The sequence below is a fragment of the Ascaphus truei genome, unplaced genomic scaffold (genome assembly GCF_040206685.1).
Source record: "Ascaphus truei isolate aAscTru1 unplaced genomic scaffold, aAscTru1.hap1 HAP1_SCAFFOLD_1633, whole genome shotgun sequence".
Taxonomy (NCBI): domain Eukaryota; kingdom Metazoa; phylum Chordata; class Amphibia; order Anura; family Ascaphidae; genus Ascaphus; species Ascaphus truei.
The window spans coordinates 11,171-26,152 of record NW_027454525.1 but is presented as its reverse complement, the minus strand read 5'-3'; positions in this window follow the sequence as shown (position 1 = coordinate 26,152).

The window sequence follows — 14,982 nt, the reverse complement described above, 5'->3', positions numbered from 1 at the left end:
TCTGATGCTGTGTGTCTGGCTGTGACGCTCTTTCTTGCTGTATATCTCTGATGCCGTGTGTCTGGCTGTGACGCTCTTTCTTGCTGTATATCTCTCATGCTGTGTGTCTGGCTGTGACGCAGTCTTGCTTTATATCTCTGATGCTGTGTGTCTGGCTGTGACGCTCTTTCTTGCTGTATATCTCTGATGCCGTGTGTCTGGCTGTGACGCAGTCTTGCTGTATATCTCTGATGCCGTGTGTCTGGCAGTGACGCTCTTTCTTGCTGTATATCTCTGATGCTGTGTGTCTGGCAGTGACGCTCTTTCTTGCTGTATATCTCTGATGCTGTGTGTCTGGCTGTAACGCTCTTTCTTGCTGTATATCTCTGATGCTGTGTGTCTGGCTGTAACGCTCTTTCTTGCTGTATATCTCTGATGCTGTGTGTCTGGCTGTGACGCAGTCTTGCTGTATATTTCTGATGCCGTGTGTCTGGCTGTGACGCAGTCTTGCTTTATATCTCTGATGCTGTGTGTCTGGCTGTAACGCTCTTTCTTGCTGTATATCTCTGATGCTGTGTGTCTGGCTGTAACGCTCTTTCTTGCTGTATATCTCTGATGCTGTGTGTCTGGCTGTGACGCAGTCTTGCTTTATATCTCTGATGCTGTGTGTCTGGCTGTGACGCTCTTTCTTGCTGTATATCTCTGATGCCGTGTGTCTGGCTGTGACGCTCTTTCTTGCTGTATATCTCTGATGCTGTGTGTCTGGCTGTGACGCTCTTTCTTGCTATATATCTCTGATACTGTGTGTCTGGCTGTGACGCTGCCTTGCTGTATATCTCTGATGCTGTGTGTCTGGCTGTGACGCTCTTTCTTGCTGTATATCTCTGATGCTGTGTGTCTGGCTGTGACACGCTTTCTTGCTGTATATCTCTGATGCTGTGTGTCTGGCTGTAACGCTCTTTCTTGCTGTATATCTCTCATGCTGTGTGTCTGGCTGTGACGCAGTCTTGCTTTATATCTCTGATGCTGTGTGTCTGGCTGTGACGCTCTTTCTTGCTGTATATCTCTGATGCCGTGTGTCTGGCTGTGACGCAGTCTTGCTGTATATCTCTGATGCCGTGTGTCTGGCAGTGACGCTCTTTCTTGCTGTATATCTCTGATGCTGTGTGTCTGGCAGTGACGCTCTTTCTTGCTGTATATCTCTGATGCTGTGTGTCTGGCTGTAACGCTCTTTCTTGCTGTATATCTCTGATGCTGTGTGTCTGGCTGTAACGCTCTTTCTTGCTGTATATCTCTGATGCTGTGTGTCTGGCTGTGACGCAGTCTTGCTGTATATTTCTGATGCCGTGTGTCTGGCTGTGACGCAGTCTTGCTTTATATCTCTGATGCTGTGTGTCTGGCTGTAACGCTCTTTCTTGCTGTATATCTCTGATGCTGTGTGTCTGGCTGTAACGCTCTTTCTTGCTGTATATCTCTGATGCTGTGTGTCTGGCTGTGACGCAGTCTTGCTTTATATCTCTGATGCTGTGTGTCTGGCTGTAACGCTCTTTCTTGCTGTATATCTCTGATGCCGTGTGTCTGGCTGTAACGCTCTTTCTTGCTGTATATCTCTGATGCTGTGTCTGGCTGTAACGCTCTTTCTTGCTGTATATCTCTGATGCTGTGTGTCTGGCTGTAACGCTCTTTCTTGCTGTATATCTCTGATGCTGTGTGTCTGGCTGTGACGCTCTTTCTTGCTGTATATCTCTGATGCCGTGTGTCTGGCTGTGACGCAGTCTTGCTGTATATCTCTGATGCCGTGTGTCTGGCAGTGACGCTCTTTCTTGCTGTATATCTCTGATGCTGTGTGTCTGGCAGTGACGCTCTTTCTTGCTGTATATCTCTGATGCTGTGTGTCTGGCTGTAACGCTCTTTCTTGCTGTATATCTCTGATGCTGTGTGTCTGGCTGTAACGCTCTTTCTTGCTGTATATCTCTGATGCTGTGTGTCTGGCTGTGACGCAGTCTTGCTGTATATTTCTGATGCCGTGTGTCTGGCTGTGACGCAGTCTTGCTTTATATCTCTGATGCTGTGTGTCTGGCTGTAACGCTCTTTCTTGCTGTATATCTCTGATGCTGTGTGTCTGGCTGTAACGCTCTTTCTTGCTGTATATCTCTGATGCTGTGTGTCTGGCTGTGACGCAGTCTTGCTTTATATCTCTGATGCTGTGTGTCTGGCTGTGACGCTCTTTCTTGCTGTATATCTCTGATGCCGTGTGTCTGGCTGTGACGCTCTTTCTTGCTGTATATCTCTGATGCTGTGTGTCTGGCTGTGACGCTCTTTCTTGCTATATATCTCTGATACTGTGTGTCTGGCTGTGACGCTGCCTTGCTGTATATCTCTGATGCTGTGTGTCTGGCTGTGACGCTCTTTCTTGCTGTATATCTCTGATGCTGTGTGTCTGGCTGTGACACGCTTTCTTGCTGTATATCTCTGATGCTGTGTGTCTGGCTGTAACGCTCTTTCTTGCTGTATATCTCTCATGCTGTGTGTCTGGCTGTGACGCAGTCTTGCTTTATATCTCTGATGCTGTGTGTCTGGCTGTGACGCTCTTTCTTGCTGTATATCTCTGATGCCGTGTGTCTGGCTGTGACGCAGTCTTGCTGTATATCTCTGATGCCGTGTGTCTGGCAGTGACGCTCTTTCTTGCTGTATATCTCTGATGCTGTGTGTCTGGCAGTGACGCTCTTTCTTGCTGTATATCTCTGATGCTGTGTGTCTGGCTGTAACGCTCTTTCTTGCTGTATATCTCTGATGCTGTGTGTCTGGCTGTAACGCTCTTTCTTGCTGTATATCTCTGATGCTGTGTGTCTGGCTGTGACGCAGTCTTGCTGTATATTTCTGATGCCGTGTGTCTGGCTGTGACGCAGTCTTGCTTTATATCTCTGATGCTGTGTGTCTGGCTGTAACGCTCTTTCTTGCTGTATATCTCTGATGCTGTGTGTCTGGCTGTAACGCTCTTTCTTGCTGTATATCTCTGATGCTGTGTGTCTGGCTGTGACGCAGTCTTGCTTTATATCTCTGATGCTGTGTGTCTGGCTGTGACGCTCTTTCTTGCTGTATATCTCTGATGCCGTGTGTCTGGCTGTGACGCTCTTTCTTGCTGTATATCTCTGATGCTGTGTGTCTGGCTGTGACGCTCTTTCTTGCTATATATCTCTGATACTGTGTGTCTGGCTGTGACGCTGCCTTGCTGTATATCTCTGATGCTGTGTGTCTGGCTGTGACGCTCTTTCTTGCTGTATATCTCTGATGCTGTGTGTCTGGCTGTGACACGCTTTCTTGCTGTATATCTCTGATGCTGTGTGTCTGGCTGTAACGCTCTTTCTTGCTGTATATCTCTGATGCCGTGTGTCTGGCTGTGACGCTCTTTCTTGCTGTATATCTCTGATGCTGTGTGTCTGGCTGTAACGCTCTTTCTTGCTGTATATCTCTGATGCTGTGTGTCTGGCTGTGACGCTGCCTTGCTGTATATCTCTGATGCTGTGTGTCTGGCTGTAACGCTCTTTCTTGCTGTATATCTCTGATGCTGTGTGTCTGGCTGTAACGCTCTTTCTTGCTGTATATCTCTGATGCTGTGTGTCTGGCTGTGACACGCTTTCTTGCTGTATATCTCTGATGCCGTGTGTCTGGCTGTGACGCTCTTTCTTGCTGTATATCTCTGATGCTGTGTGTCTGGCTGTAACGCTCTTTCTTGCTGTATATCTCTGATGCTGTGTGTCTGGCTGTAACGCTCTTTCTTGCTGTATATCTCTGATGCTGTGTGTCTGGCTGTGACACGCTTTCTTGCTGTATATCTCTGATGCCGTGTGTCTGGCTGTGACGCTCTTTCTTGCTGTATATCTCTGATGCTGTGTGTCTGGCTGTGACGCTCTTTCTTGCTGTATATCTCTGATGCTGTGTGTCTGGCTGTAACGCTCTTTCTTGCTGTATATCTCTGATGCTGTGTGTCTGGCTGTGACGCTCTTTCTTGCTGTATATCTCTGATGCTGTGTGTCTGGCTGTAACGCTCTTTCTTGCTGTATATCTCTGATGCCGTGTGTCTGGCTGTAACGCACTTTCTTGCTGTATATCTCTGATGCTGTGTGTCTGGCTGTAACGCTCTTTCTTGCTGTATATCTCTGATGCTGTGTGTCTGGCTGTAACGCTCTTTCTTGCTGTATATCTCTGATGCCGTGTGTCTGGCTGTAACGCTCTTTCTTGCTGTATATCTCTGATGCTGTGTGTCTGGCTGTGACGCTCTTTCTTGCTGTATATCTCTGATGCTGTGTGTCTGGCTGTAACGCTCTTTCTTGCTGTATATCTCTGATGCTGTGTGTCTGGCTGTAACGCTCTTTCTTGCTGTATATCTCTGATGCTGTGTGTCTGGCTGTAACGCTCTTTCTTGCTGTATATCTCTGATGCTGTGTGTCTGGCTGTGACGCAGTCTTGCTTTATATCTCTGATGCTGTGTGTCTGGCTGTGACGCTCTTTCTTGCTGTATATCTCTGATGCTGTGTGTCTGGCTGTGACGCTCTTTCTTGCTGTATATCTCTGCCGTGTGTCTGGCTGTAACGATCTTTCTTGCTGTATATCTCTGATGCCGTGTGTCTGGCTGTAACGCTCTTTCTTGCTGTATATCTCTGATGCCGTGTGTCTGGCTGTGACGCTCTTTCTTGCTGTATATCTCTGATGCTGTGTGTCTGGCTGTGACGCTCTTTCTTGCTGTATATCTCTGATGCTGTGTGTCTGGCTGTGACGCTCTTTCTTGCTGTATATCTCTGATGCTGTGTGTCTGGCTGTAACGCTCTTTCTTGCTGTATATCTCTGATGCCGTGTGTCTGGCTGTGACGCAGTCTTGCTGTATATCTCTGATGCTGTGTGTCTGGCTGTAACGCTCTTTCTTGCTGTATATCTCTGATGCTGTGTGTCTGGCTGTAACGCTCTTTCTTGCTGTATATCTCTGATGCTGTGTGTCTGGCTGTAACGCTCTTTCTTGCTGTATATCTCTGATGCTGTGTGTCTGGCTGTGACGCAGTCTTGCTTTATATCTCTGATGCCGTGTGTCTGGCTGTGACGCTCTTTCTTGCTGTATATCTCTGATGCTGTGTGTCTGGCTGTGACGCTCTTTCTTGCTGTATATCTCTGATGCTGTGTCTGGCTGTGACGCTCTTTCTTGCTGTATATCTCTGATGCTGTGTGTCTGGCTGTAACGCTCTTTCTTGCTGTATATCTCTGATGCTGTGTGTCTGGCTGTGACGCTCTTTCTTGCTGTATATCTCTGATGCCGTGTGTCTGGCTGTGACGCAGTCTTGCTGTATATCTCTGATGCTGTGTGTCTGGCTGTGACGCAGTCTTGCTTTATATCTCTGATGCTGTGTGTCTGGCTGTAACGCTCTTTCTTGCTGTATATCTCTGATGCTGTGTGTCTGGCTGTAACGCTCTTTCTTGCTGTATATCTCTGATGCTGTGTGTCTGGCTGTAACGCTCTTTCTTGCTGTATATCTCTGATGCCGTGTGTCTGGCTGTGACGCAGTCTTGCTGTATATCTCTGATGCTGTGTGTCTGGCTGTGACGCAGTCTTGCTTTATATCTCTGATGCTGTGTGTCTGGCTGTAACGCTCTTTCTTGCTGTATATCTCTGATGCTGTGTGTCTGGCTGTAACGCTCTTTCTTGCTGTATATCTCTGATGCTGTGTGTCTGGCTGTAACGCTCTTTCTTGCTGTATATCTCTGATGCTGTGTGTCTGGCTGTGACGCTCTTTCTTGCTGTATATCTCTGATGCTGTGTGTCTGGCTGTGACGCTCTTTCTTGCTGTATATCTCTGATGCTGTGTGTCTGGCTGTGACGCAGTCTTGCTGTATATCTCTTATGCCGTGTGTCTGGCTGTGACGCTCTTTCTTGCTGTATATCTCTGATGCTGTGTGTCTGGCTGTGACGCTCTTTCTTGCTGTATATCTCTGATGCTGTGTGTCTGGCTGTAACGCTCTTTCTTGCTGTATATCTCTGATGCTGTGTGTCTGGATGTAACGCTCTTTCTTGCTGTATATCTCTGATGCTGTGTGTCTGGCTGTAACGCTCTTTCTTGCTGTATATCTCTGATGCTGTGTGTCTGGCTGTAACGCCCTTTCTTGCTGTATATCTCTGATGCTGTGTGTCTGGCTGTGACGCTCTTTCTTGCTGTATATCTCTGATGCTGTGTCTGGCTGTAACGCTCTTTCTTGCTGTATATCTCTGATGCTGTGTGTCTGGCTGTAACGCTCTTTCTTGCTGTATATCTCTGATGCTGTGTGTCTGGCTGTAACGCTCTTTCTTGCTGTATATCTCTGATGCTGTGTGTCTGGCTGTAACGCCCTTTCTTGCTGTATATCTCTGATGCTGTGTGTCTGGCTGTAACGCTCTTTCTTGCTGTATATCTCTGCCGTGTGTCTGGCTGTGACGCGCTTTCTTGCTGTATATCTCTGATGCTGTGTCTGGCTGTGACGCTCTTTCTTGCTGTATATCTCTGATGCTGTGTGTCTGGCTGTAACGCTCTTTCTTGCTGTATATCTCTGATGCTGTGTGTCTGGCTGTGACGCAGTCTTGCTGTATATCTCTGATGCTGTGTGTCTGGCTGTGACGCAGTCTTGCTGTATATCTCTGATGCTGTGTGTCTGGCTGTGACGCAGTCTTGCTGTATATCTCTGATGCTGTGTGTCTGGCTGTGACGCAGTCTTGCTGTATATCTCTGATGCTGTGTGTCTGGCTGTGACGCAGTCTTGCTGTATATCTCTGATGCCGTGTGTCTGGCTGTAAAGCTCTTTCTTGCTGTATATCTCTGATGCCGTGTGTCTGGCTGTAACGCTCTTTCTTGCTGTATATCTCTGATGCTGTGTGTCTGGCTGTGACGCAGTCTTGCTGTATATCTCTGATGCTGTGTGTCTGGCTGTGACGCAGTCTTGCTTTATATCTCTGATGCTGTGTGTCTGGCTGTGACGCAGTCTTGCTGTATATCTCTGATGCTGTGTGTCTGGCTGTGACGCAGTCTTGCTGTATATCTCTGATGCTGTGTGTCTGGCTGTGACGCTCTTTCTTGCTGTATATCTCTGATGCTGTGTGTCTGGCTGTAACGCTCTTTCTTGCTGTATATCTCTGATGCTGTGTGTCTGGCTGTAACGCTCTTTCTTGCTGTATATCTCTGATGCTGTGTGTCTGGCTGTAACGCTCTTTCTTGCTGTATATCTCTGATGCTGTGTGTCTGGCTGTGACGCAGTCTTGCTTTATATCTCTGATGCTGTGTGTCTGGCTGTGACGCTCTTTCTTGCTGTATATCTCTGATGCTGTGTGTCTGGCTGTAACGCTCTTTCTTGCTGTATATCTCTGCCGTGTGTCTGGCTGTAACGATCTTTCTTGCTGTATATCTCTGATGCCGTGTGTCTGGCTGTAACGCTCTTTCTTGCTGTATATCTCTGATGCCGTGTGTCTGGCTGTGACGCTCTTTCTTGCTGTATATCTCTGATGCTGTGTGTCTGGCTGTGACGCTCTTTCTTGCTGTATATCTCTGATGCTGTGTGTCTGGCTGTGACGCTCTTTCTTGCTGTATATCTCTGATGCTGTGTGTCTGGCTGTAACGCTCTTTCTTGCTGTATATCTCTGATGCCGTGTGTCTGGCTGTGACGCAGTCTTGCTGTATATCTCTGATGCTGTGTGTCTGGCTGTAACGCTCTTTCTTGCTGTATATCTCTGATGCTGTGTGTCTGGCTGTAACGCTCTTTCTTGCTGTATATCTCTGATGCTGTGTGTCTGGCTGTGACGCTCTTTCTTGCTGTATATCTCTGATGCTGTGTGTCTGGCTGTAACGCTCTTTCTTGCTGTATATCTCTGATGCTGTGTGTCTGGCTGTGACGCTCTTTCTTGCTGTATATCTCTGATGCTGTGTGTCTGGCTGTGACGCTCTTTCTTGCTGTATATCTCTGATGCTGTGTGTCTGGCTGTAACGCTCTTTCTTGCTGTATATCTCTGATGCTGTGTGTCTGGCTGTGACGCTCTTTCTTGCTGTATATCTCTGATGCTGTGTGTCTGGCTGTAACGCTCTTTCTTGCTGTATATCTCTGATGCTGTGTGTCTGGCTGTGACGCTCTTTCTTGCTGTATATCTCTGATGCCGTGTGTCTGGCTGTAACGCTCTTTCTTGCTGTATCTCTGATGCTGTGTGTCTGGCTGTGACGCTCTTTCTTGCTGTATATCTCTGATGCTGTGTGTCTGGCTGTGACGCTGCCTTGCTGTATATCTCTGATGCTGTGTGTCTGGCTGTAACGCTCTTTCTTGCTGTATATCTCTGATGCCGTGTGTCTGGCTGTGACGCTCTTTCTTGCTGTATATCTCTGATGCCGTGTGTCTGGCTGTAACGCTCTTTCTTGCTGTATATCTCTGATGCTGTGTGTCTGGCTGTGACGCTCTTTCTTGCTGTATATCTCTGATGCCGTGTGTCTGGCAGTGACGCTCTTTCTTGCTGTATATCTCTGATGCTGTGTGTCTGGCTGTAACGCTCTTTCTTGCTGTATATCTCTGATGCTGTGTGTCTGGCTGTAACGCTCTTTCTTGCTGTATATCTCTGATGCTGTGTGTCTGGCTGTGACGCTCTTTCTTGCTGTATATCTCTGATGCTGTGTGTCTGGCTGTGACGCTCTTTCTTGCTGTATATCTCTGCCGTGTGTCTGGCTGTGACGCGCTTTCTTGCTGTATATCTCTGATGCTGTGTGTCTGGCTGTGACGCTCTTTCTTGCTGTATATCTCTGATGCTGTGTGTCTGGCTGTGACGCTCTTTCTTGCTGTATATCTCTGATGCTGTGTGTCTGGCTGTAACGCTCTTTCTTGCTGTATATCTCTGATGCTGTGTGTCTGGCTGTAACGCTCTTTCTTGCTGTATATCTCTGCCGTGTGTCTGGCTGTGACGCAGTCTTGCTGTATATCTCTGATGCTGTGTGTCTGGCTGTAACGCTCTTTCTTGCTGTATATCTCTGCCGTGTGTCTGGCAGTGACGCTCTTTCTTGCTGTATATCTCTGATGCTGTGTGTCTGGCTGTAACGCTCTTTCTTGCTGTATATCTCTGCCGTGTGTCTGGCTGTGACGCAGTCTTGCTGTATATCTCTGATGCTGTGTGTCTGGCTGTAACGCTCTTTCTTGCTGTATATCTCTGCCGTGTGTCTGGCAGTGACGCTCTTTCTTGCTGTATATCTCTGATGCTGTGTGTCTGGCTGTAACGCTCTTTCTTGCTGTATATCTCTGATGCTGTGTGTCTGGCTGTAACGCTCTTTCTTGCTGTATATCTCTGATGCTGTGTGTCTGGCTGTAACGCTCTTTCTTGCTGTATATCTCTGATGCTGTGTGTCTGGCTGTGACGCAGTCTTGCTGTATATCTCTGATGCTGTGTGTCTGGCTGTAACGATCTTTCTTGCTGTATATCTCTGATGCTGTGTGTCTGGCTGTAACGCTCTTTCTTGCTGTATATCTCTGATGCTGTGTGTCTGGCTGTAACGCTCTTTCTTGCTGTATATCTCTGATGCTGTGTGTCTGGCTGTAACGCTCTTTCTTGCTGTATATCTCTGATGCTGTGTGTCTGGCTGTGACGCAGTCTTGCTGTATATCTCTGATGCTGTGTGTCTGGCTGTAACGATCTTTCTTGCTGTATATCTCTGATGCTGTGTGTCTGGCTGTAACGCGCTTTCTTGCTGTATATCTCTGATGCTGTGTGTCTGGCTGTGACGCTCTTTCTTGCTATATATCTCTGATACTGTGTGTCTGGCTGTAACGCTCTTTCTTGCTGTATATCTCTGATGCTGTGTGTCTGGCTGTAACGCTCTTTCTTGCTGTATATCTCTGATGCTGTGTGTCTGGCTGTAACGCGCTTTCTTGCTGTATATCTCTGATGCTGTGTGTCTGGCTGTTCTTTCTTGCTGTATATCTCTGATGCCGTGTGTCTGGCTGTAACGCTCTTTCTTGCTGTATATCTCTGATGCTGTGTCTGGCTGTAACGCTCTTTCTTGCTGTATATCTCTGATGCCGTGTGTCTGGCTGTAACGCTCTTTCTTGCTGTATATCTCTGATGCTGTGTCTGGCTGTAACGCTCTTTCTTGCTGTATATCTCTGATGCTGTGTGTCTGGCTGTAACGCTCTTTCTTGCTGTATATCTCTGATGCTGTGTGTCTGGCTGTAACGCTCTTTCTTGCTGTATATCTCTGATGCTGTGTGTCTGGCTGTGACGCTCTTTCTTGCTGTATATCTCTGATGCTGTGTGTCTGGCTGTAACGCTCTTTCTTGCTGTATATCTCTGATGCTGTGTGTCTGGCTGTAACGCTCTTTCTTGCTGTATATCTCTGATGCCGTGTGTCTGGCTGTGACGCTCTTTCTTGCTGTATATCTCTGATGCTGTGTCTGGCTGTAACGCTCTTTCTTGCTGTATATCTCTGATGCTGTGTGTCTGGCTGTAATGCTCTTTCTTGCTGTATATCTCTGATGCTGTGTGTCTGGCTGTAACGCTCTTTCTTGCTGTATATCTCTGATGCCGTGTGTCTGGCTGTGACGCTCTTTCTTGCTGTATATCTCTGATGCTGTGTGTCTGGCTGTAACGCTCTTTCTTGCTGTATATCTCTGATGCCGTGTGTCTGGCTGTAACGCTCTTTCTTGCTGTATATCTCTGATGCTGTGTCTGGCTGTAACGCTCTTTCTTGCTGTATATCTCTGATGCTGTGTGTCTGGCTGTAACGCTCTTTCTTGCTGTATATCTCTGATGCTGTGTGTCTGGCTGTGACGCTCTTTCTTGCTGTATATCTCTGATGCTGTGTGTCTGGCTGTGACGCTCTTTCTTGCTGTATATCTCTGATGCTGTGTGTCTGGCTGTGACGCTCTTTCTTGCTGTATATCTCTGATGCTGTGTGTCTGGCTGTAACGCGCTTTCTTGCTGTATATCTCTGATGCTGTGTGTCTGGCTGTGACGCTCTTTCTTGCTGTATATCTCTGATGCGTGTGTCTGGCTGTGACGCGCTTTCTTGCTGTATATCTCTGATGCTGTGTGTCTGGCTGTAACGCTCTTTCTTGCTGTATATCTCTGATGCTGTGTGTCTGGCTGTAACGCTCTTTCTTGCTGTATATCTCTGATGCTGTGTCTGGCTGTAACGCTCTTTCTTGCTGTATATCTCTGATGCTGTGTGTCTGGCTGTAACGCTCTTTCTTGCTGTATATCTCTGATGCTGTGTCTGGCTGTAACGCTCTTTCTTGCTGTATATCTCTGATGCTGTGTGTCTGGCTGTAACGCTCTTTCTTGCTGTATATCTCTGATGCCGTGTGTCTGGCTGTGACGCTCTTTCTTGCTGTATATCTCTGATGCTGTGTGTCTGGCTGTATATCTCTGATGCTGTGTGTCTGGCTGTAACGCTCTTTCTTGCTGTATATCTCTGATGCTGTGTGTCTGGCTGTAACGCTCTTTCTTGCTGTATATCTCTGATGCTGTGTGTCTGGCTGTAACGCTCTTTCTTGCTGTATATCTCTGCCGTGTGTCTGGCTGTGACGCAGTCTTGCTGTATATCTCTGATGCCGTGTGTCTGGCTGTGACGCTCTTTCTTGCTGTATATCTCTGATGCTGTGTGTCTGGCTGTGACGCTCTTTCTTGCTGTATATCTCTGATGCTGTGTGTCTGGCTGTAACGCTCTTTCTTGCTGTATATCTCTGATGCTGTGTGTCTGGCTGTAACGCTCTTTCTTGCTGTATATCTCTGATGCCGTGTGTCTGGCTGTGACGCTCTTTCTTGCTGTATATCTCTGATGCTGTGTGTCTGGCTGTGACACGCTTTCTTGCTGTATATCTCTGATGCCGTGTGTCTGGCTGTAACGCTCTTTCTTGCTGTATATCTCTGATGCTGTGTGTCTGGCTGTAACGCTCTTTCTTGCTGTATATCTCTGATGCTGTGTGTCTGGCTGTGACACGCTTTCTTGCTGTATATCTCTGATGCTGTGTGTCTGGCTGTGACGCTCTTTCTTGCTGTATATCTCTGATGCCGTGTGTCTGGCTGTGACGCTCTTTCTTGCTGTATATCTCTGATGCTGTGTGTCTGGCTGTAACGCTCTTTCTTGCTGTATATCTCTGATGCTGTGTGTCTGGCTGTAACGCTCTTTCTTGCTGTATATCTCTGATGCTGTGTGTCTGGCTGTAACGCTCTTTCTTGCTGTATATCTCTGATGCTGTGTGTCTGGCTGTAACGCAGTCTTGCTGTATATCTCTGATGCTGTGTGTCTGGCTGTAACGCTCTTTCTTGCTGTATATCTCTGATGCTGTGTGTCTGGCTGTGACGCAGTCTTGCTGTATATCTCTGATGCTGTGTGTCTGGCTGTAACGCTCTTTCTTGCTGTATATCTCTGATGCTGTGTGTCTGGCTGTAACGCCCTTTCTTGCTGTATATCTCTGATGCTGTGTGTCTGGCTGTAACGCCCTTTCTTGCTGTATATCTCTGATGCTGTGTGTCTGGCTGTAACGCTCTTTCTTGCTGTATATCTCTGATGCTGTGTGTCTGGCTGTAACGCTCTTTCTTGCTGTATATCTCTGATGCTGTGTCTGGCTGTGACGCTCTTTCTTGCTGTATATCTCTGATGCTGTGTGTCTGGCTGTAACGCCCTTTCTTGCTGTATATCTCTGATGCTGTGTGTCTGGCTGTAACGCTCTTTCTTGCTGTATATCTCTGATGCTGTGTGTCTGGCTGTAACGCTCTTTCTTGCTGTATATCTCTGCCGTGTGTCTGGCTGTGACGCAGTCTTGCTGTATATCTCTGATGCCGTGTGTCTGGCTGTGACGCTCTTTCTTGCTGTATATCTCTGATGCTGTGTGTCTGGCTGTGACGCAGTCTTGCTGTATATCTCTGATGCCGTGTGTCTGGCTGTAACGCTCTTTCTTGCTGTATATCTCTGATGCTGTGTGTCTGGCTGTAACGCTCTTTCTTGCTGTATATCTCTGCCGTGTGTCTGGCTGTGACGCAGTCTTGCTGTATATCTCTGATGCCGTGTGTCTGGCTGTGACGCTCTTTCTTGCTGTATATCTCTGATGCTGTGTGTCTCGCTGTAACGCTCTTTCTTGCTGTATATCTCTGATGCCGTGTGTCTGGCTGTGACGCTCTTTCTTGCTGTATATCTCTGATGCTGTGTGTCTGGCTGTAACGCTCTTTCTTGCTGTATATCTCTGATGCCGTGTGTCTGGCTGTGACGCTCTTTCTTGCTGTATATCTCTGATGCCGTGTGTCTGGCTGTGACGCTCTTTCTTGCTGTATATCTCTGATGCTGTGTGTCTGGCTGTAACGCTCTTTCTTGCTGTATATCTCTGATGCTGTGTGTCTGGCTGTAACGCTCTTTCTTGCTGTATATCTCTGCCGTGTGTCTGGCTGTGACGCAGTCTTGCTGTATATCTCTGATGCCGTGTGTCTGGCTGTGACGCAGTCTTGCTGTATATCTCTGATGCTGTGTGTCTGGCTGTAACGCTCTTTCTTGCTGTATATCTCTGATGCTGTGTGTCTGGCTGTGACGCAGTCTTGCTGTATATCTCTGATGCTGTGTGTCTGGCTGTAACGCTCTTTCTTGCTGTATATCTCTGATGCCGTGTGTCTGGCTGTAACGCCCTTTCTTGCTGTATATCTCTGATGCTGTGTGTCTGGCTGTAGCGCTCTTTCTTGCTGTATATCTCTGATGCTGTGTGTCTGGCTGTAACGCTCTTTCTTGCTGTATATCTCTGCCGTGTGTCTGGCTGTGACGCAGTCTTGCTGTATATCTCTGATGCTGTGTGTCTGGCTGTAACGCTCTTTCTTGCTGTATATCTCTGCCGTGTGTCTGGCTGTGACGCAGTCTTGCTGTATATCTCTGATGCTGTGTGTCTGGCTGTAACGCTCTTTCTTGCTGTATATCTCTGATGCTGTGTGTCTGGCTGTAACGCTCTTTCTTGCTGTATATCTCTGATGCTGTGTGTCTGGCTGTAACGCTCTTTCTTGCTGTATATCTCTGATGCTGTGTGTCTGGCTGTGACGCTCTTTCTTGCTGTATATCTCTGATGCCGTGTGTCTGGCTGTGACGCTCTTTCTTGCTGTATATCTCTGATGCTGTGTGTCTGGCTGTGACGCTCTTTCTTGCTGTATATCTCTGATGCTGTGTGTCTGGCTGTAACGCTCTTTCTTGCTGTATATCTCTGATGCTGTGTGTCTGGCTGTGACGCAGTCTTGCTGTATATCTCTGATGCCGTGTGTCTGGCTATAACGCTCTTTCTTGCTGTATATCTCTGATGCTGTGTGTCTGGCTGTGACGCTCTTTCTTGCTGTATATCTCTGATGCTGTGTGTCTGGCTGTAACGCTCTTTCTTGCTGTATATCTCTGATGCTGTGTGTCTGGCTGTAACGCTCTTTCTTGCTGTATATCTCTGATGCTGTGTGTCTGGCTGTAACGCTCTTTCTTGCTGTATATCTCTGATGCCGTGTGTCTGGCTGTGACGCAGTCTTGCTGTATATCTCTGATGCCGTGTGTCTGGCTGTAACGCTCTTTCTTGCTGTATATCTCTGATGCCGTGTGTCTGGCTGTGACGCAGTCTTGCTGTATATCTCTGATGCCGTGTGTCTGGCTGTAACGCCCTTTCTTGCTGTATATCTCTGATGCCGTGTGTCTGGCTGTGACGCTCTTTCTTGCTGTATATCTCTGATGCTGTGTGTCTGGCTGTAACGCTCTTTCTTGCTGTATATCTCTGATGCTGTGTGTCTGGCTGTGACGCTCTTTCTTGCTGTATATCTCTGATGCTGTGTGTCTGGCTGTAACGCTCTTTCTTGCTGTATATCTCTGATGCCGTGTGTCTGGCTGTGACGCTCTTTCTTGCTGTATATCTCTGATGCCGTGTGTCTGGCTGTAACGCTCTTTCTTGCTGTATATCTCTGATGCTGTGTGTCTGGCTGTGACGCAGTCTTGCTGTATATCTCTGATGCTGTGTGTC